The following is a 6,000-nucleotide window of genomic DNA, read 5'->3' as shown; positions in this document are numbered from 1 at the left end:
AACAGTCCCATTTCCCCTAAAGAAATAGAAGCAGTCATTAATAGTCTCCCAAACAAACAAACAAAAAAAAGCCCAGGACCAGATGGGTTTAGTGCAGAGTTCAATCAATCATTCAAAGAAAACCTATTTCCAATTCTCCTCAAACTATTCCACAAAATAGAAACAGAAGGTACTCTACCCAATTCATTCTATAAAGTCACAATTACTCTGATACCTAAACCACAGGAAGATCCAAAAACGAAAGAGAACTTCAGAACAATTTCCCTTATGAATACCGATGCAAAAATACTCAATAAAATCCTCTCAAACTGAATCCAAGAACACATCATCCATCATGACCAAGTAGGGTTCATCCCAGGGATGCAGTGATGGTTAAATATATGGAGATCCATCAACGCAATCCACTATATAAACAAACTCAAAGATAAAAATCGCATGTTCATCTCATTGGATGCTGAGAAAGCATTTGACAAAATCCAACACCCCTTCATGATAAATGTCAGGGAAAGATCAGGAATTCAAGGCCCATACCTAAACATAATAAAAGCAATATGCAGCAAACCAGTAGCCAATATCAAACTAAATGGAGAGAAACTCGAAGCAATCCCACTAATATCAGGGACTAGACAAGGCTGTCCACTTTCTCCCTACCTATTCGATATAGTACTTGAAGTCCTAGCCAGAGCAATTCAACAAGAAAAGGAAATCAAGGCGATACAAATTGGAAAGGAAGAAGGCAAAATATCACTATTTGCAGATGATATGATAGTATATATAAGTGACCCTAAAAATTACACCAGAGAAATGCTAAACCTGATAAACAGTTTTAGTGCAGTAGTTGGACATAAAATTAACTCAAACAAATCAGTGGCCTTTTCTACATAAAGGATAAACAGGCTGAGAAAGAAATTAGGGAAACAACACCCTTCACATTAGTCACAAATAACATAAAATACCTTGGTGTGACTCTAACTAAGGAAGTGAAAGATCTGTATGACAAGAACTTCAAGTCTCTGAAGAAAGAAATTGAAGATGATCTCAGAAGATGGAAAGATCTCCCATGCTCATGGGTTGGCCAGATTAATATAGACAAAATAGTTATCTTGCCGAAAGCAATCTACAGATTCAATGCAATCACCATCAAAATTCCAACTCAATTCTTCACAGAGTTTTGCAAATTCATCTGGAATAACAAAAAACCTAGAATAGAAAAATCTATTCTCAACAATAAAAGAATCTGTGGTGGAATCACCATGCCTGACCTCAAACTGGACTACAGAGCAATTGTGATAAAAACTGCATGGTACTGGTACAGCAACAGACATGTAGATCAATGCAAGAGAATTGAAGACGCATACCTATGGTCACATGATCTTTGACAAGGGAGCTAAAACAAAACCATCCAGTGGGGGGGGGGCAGCATTTTCAACAAATGTTTCTGACACAACTGGAGGCTATCATGTAGAAGAATGCGAATTAATCCATTCTTATCTCCTTGTACAAAGCTCAAGTCTAAGTGTATCAAAGATCTCCACATAAAACCAGAGACAGTGAAATTTATAGAGGAAAAAGTGGGGAAAAGCCTCAAAGATATGGGCACAAGGGAAAAATTCCTAAAGCGAATATAATGGCTTGTGCTGTAAGATTGAGAATCAACAACTGGGACCTTATAAAGTTGCAAAGCTTCTGTAAGGCAAAAGAAACTGTCAATAAGATAAAAAGGCCACCAACAGATTGGGAAAGGATTTTTACCAATTCTAAATATTATAGGGGACTAATTTCCAATATACACAAAGAGCTCAAGAAGCTGGACTCCAGAAATTCAAATAACCCCATTAAAATTGGGGTACATAGCTAAACAAAGAATTCTCCACTGAGGAATACCAAATGGCTGAGAAGCAACTGAAAAAAATGTACAACATCCTTAATCATCAGGGAAATGAAAATCAAAACAACCCTGTGATTTTACCTCACACCAGTCAGAATGGCTAAGATCAAAAATTCATGTGACAGCAGATGCTGGTCAATTCAAAACAACCCTGAGATTCCACCTCATACCAGTCAGAATGACTAAGATCAAAAATTCAGGTAAGAGCAGATCCTGGTGAGGATGTGGAGAAATAGGAACACTCCTCCATTGCTGGTGGGATTGCAAACTCTTACAACCACTCTGGAAATCAGACTGGCGGTTCCTCAGAAAATTGAACGTAGTACTACCGGAAGATTCAACAATACCTCTCCTGGGTATATACCCAGAAGATGTTCCAACTGGTAACAAGGACACCTGCTCCACTATGTTCATAGCAGCCATATTTACAATAGCCAGAATCTGGAAAGAATCCTGATGTCCCACAAAAGAGGAATTGATACAAATGTGGTACATTTACTACTCAGCTGTTAAAAACAATGGGTTTATGAAATTCTTGAGCAAATGGATGTACCTGGAGGATATCATGCTGAGTGAGGTAACCCAGTCACAAAAGAAGTCACTTGATATGCTCTCACTGATAAGTCGATATTAGCCCAGAAACTTAGAATACCCAAGATACAATTTGCAAAACACAAGACAATCAAGAAGAAGGAAGACCAACCTATGGATACTTCAGTCCTCCTTAAAATAGGGAACAAAATACCTATGGAAGGAGCTACAGAGACAAAGTTTAGAGCTAAGATGAAAGTATGGACCATCCAGAGCCTACCCCACCCGGGGATCTATCCCATAATCAGCCACCAAACCCAGATACTATTGCATATGCCAGCAAGATTTTTCTGACAGCACCCTGATATAGCTGTCTTGTGTGAGGCTATGCCAGTGCTTGGCAATACAGAAGTGGATGCTCACGGTCATCTATAGGATTGAACAGAGGGCCCCCAAATGGAGAAGCTAGAGAAAGTACCCAAGGAGTGAAGGGGTCTGCAACCTGACAGGTGGAACAACAATATGAACTAACCAGTACCCCCAGAGCTGGTGTCTCTAGCTGCATATGTAGCAGAAGATGGCCTAGTTGGCCATCATTGGGAAGAGAGGCCCCTTGGTCTAGCAAACTTGATATGCCCCAGTACAGGGGAATGCCATGACCAAGAATTGGGAGTGGGTGGTAGGGGAGCAGTGCAGGCGGAAGGTACAGGAAACTTTTAGGATAGCAATTCAAATTTAATTTAATAAAGAAAATATGTGATAAAAATAAATAAAAAATGACAGCCCAAATTTTTTAAAAATGCCAATTTCATAGCCCAATAATTCAATTTTGATTCCAAAGCCATCATTCTGAGAACTGTAGAAGTAGGAACATTAACTTATTTTGAGAAATACATGTTTGAAGGATTCTCAGTATCTATATATTAAACATTTTCTAGAAAATAAGCAATTATAAAATAAGTCTCAAAGGAAGGACCTAGAAATTACTTGATTCTACAATTTGTGTTTTGTTTGTTTAAGGGGAAAATAGAGCCCATGATTTATTATGGGAAGGTTAAAAATGTGACAGAAGACACATCAAGGGGACAAATCTTTCACCCTAATGTGAGTACCCACAGGAAGACACCTCCCTGCTTCTTCATGGGGTTTCCCCATGTTTCTTTAAAGAAGCTGACATAGCAGCCATTGACAGACTAGAGGAGTCCTTAGGCCATCTGCGGACTTCACTGTCTTGCCCTCTGTGCCCTCTTTTCTTGGTGACTTTGGAGAGAATATTGAACATTATACAAGGAACATCTGTTATTTTAAAATACTTGGTAGCTAACCTTTATACCAAATCTCCTGATCCTGTCAGAAAGGCTTAAAATGGCTTCTGTGAACAGTTTTCTCTGCTGTGTGCTCTACCATGTGCATCCACCAGGATGTGAGCTTCAGATCATCTTGCCTTTCAGGATACAGTCAGCAGCTTAACAACTGTTCCTTCACAACAATGGAAGAATATAGATCAGTGGTTCTCAGCATTCCTAATGCTGCATTAGACGGTAAGTGTCTGTGTTTTCTTATGATCCTAGGTGACCCCTATAGAATGGTCATTTGTTCCCCAAAGGGTCACAACCCAGCAGTTAAAAACTGTTGATCTAGATGACCTACTGGTGTCTCTACTGGTGGAGATGAAAAGTGTACAGAGAGAATAAATAGATCTAATTGACTAAGCTGAAATGACTTGGTCTTTCAATATACAATAAAAAATTTCCAGGGCTGAGTAGATGAATGAGTGTGGTATAAATATGAAGACTAGAGTCTAGATCCCCATGATAGATGTAATGACCACCCATGATCCCAACATTCAGAAGGCAGAGAAACATTCCTTGAGCAAGCTGTCTGGTGAGCTCTTGATCTAGTGAGATACCATACTTCAATACATATAGCGAAGAACAACCACAAAGATAGCAAACATCAGCTTCAGGCCTCCACTTACACATGTGTATGCGTATATGGAAAAATAAGTCTATAACTATACAGAAACAGATACTGGAGCCAGAGCACAAGTACTGGTTTGGTTGACCGGATGTGGAGTCCGACTTGTCAAAGTTCATCTTCTCATACCCTTCATTTAAGGCACCATTTTTAGAAACCATCATAATTGAATTTGGATTATAGTCCATTTGGCCAAATTGTGAAGAGACAATACATATAATAAGTATGAATAAGAAAGACTTTTAAAGAGACAAGAAAATATAACACATACCACACCACCCCTGCCAAATTCCCAGTTCAAGTTCAGGCTATGTTTTGTAAATCTGCTCCTAATCAGTTTTGAAAGGTTACACAGGGTCAAATAAAGCAAAGAAAAAACAAAACAGTAGTCCTTTTAAGTTAAATCAGATTCATCACATTGAAGGACAAAATCGTCACTCACTCTGTATTATCACCACCCATCAAAAGATTTCAAAAAGAATTCCAAGATTCCCCTTCAGCAAAATAGACAAGAATCATACCAAAGGTAACTGGAGGCTATATTTGACTTATGTACACACACACACACACACACACACACACACACAAATACTACCTAGTGGTTAATTATTTGTGCTAATCCAGTTGCTTGAGACCTAATGCACCTGAGATGAACTTGGACCCAAGGAGACAGCAGCCAGGGAGTAACTCATATAGTAAAGAGACACCATCAGACTAGCCTTACTGAGAATCAGCCTCTACAGATACCCTTTGGGGAAGCGGGGAGGAACTGGGTCAATCTTTCCATTATAAGAATGTAGCTACTCTGTAATTCAAAACACTTTATACAAATGTGCTCAGTTAAACAAAAGCAGCTTTGGTGAGGTTAAAACTTCATATATATCAAAGAAACAAACAAAATACCAGAAACAGTTCTCACTACACTCCGAATTAAGCACTTATAACATCCCTGCTCATCTACATACCCAGACTTCTTTATCAACCCAAATCCCTCTCAATATCTTTATTTTTCTGACATCTACATCGTCACCAGGGAAAGAAGTCACTGCTTCTCCAAGTCCATTATTCCCCAAGTCATCCATCTGCTTCTACTGCCGCAGACTCCTATCTATGCCATGCACACAAAGCACATTTTAAATACCCACTTTGTAAAAAAAAAAACAAAAAAAAAAACAAAAAAAAAAACTTTTCATTTATTCCTTTTTGTGAAACAAATTCAAAGTTTCTTAAAATTTTCCCTTAAGACTTGCATGTGTCCCAACCTAAGATTTCAGATTCATCTCCTAACTACTTAGCTCAAGTGCGTATGTTTCAGCCACAGAGCCATGTCTGTAGTCTCTGAACAATCCACACTACCACATATCATGGTGCCTTTCACACATCCAGGAACAGATTTCATGGTTCCTATCTCCTTTAAGACTAAACAAATACCCACTTCAACTAGATGAAGCTCTTACTGCTGCAAACTATAGTTACATAGACCCTCACAGCCAAGCAAGGAAAGTTTCAGGTTATGTCTTACATTTTCAGTCCTTAAAACATCATAAGAAAACAAAAATTAGTTTACTGAAATTCATATGATGTCTGTTTCTCAACATCAGAAC

Source organism: Mus musculus, chromosome 3, assembly GCF_000001635.26.
Source record: "Mus musculus strain C57BL/6J chromosome 3, GRCm38.p6 C57BL/6J".
Lineage (NCBI taxonomy): Eukaryota > Metazoa > Chordata > Mammalia > Rodentia > Muridae > Mus > Mus musculus.
The sequence above is the reverse complement of the archived record's forward strand: the minus strand, read 5'-3'. Positions refer to the sequence as shown.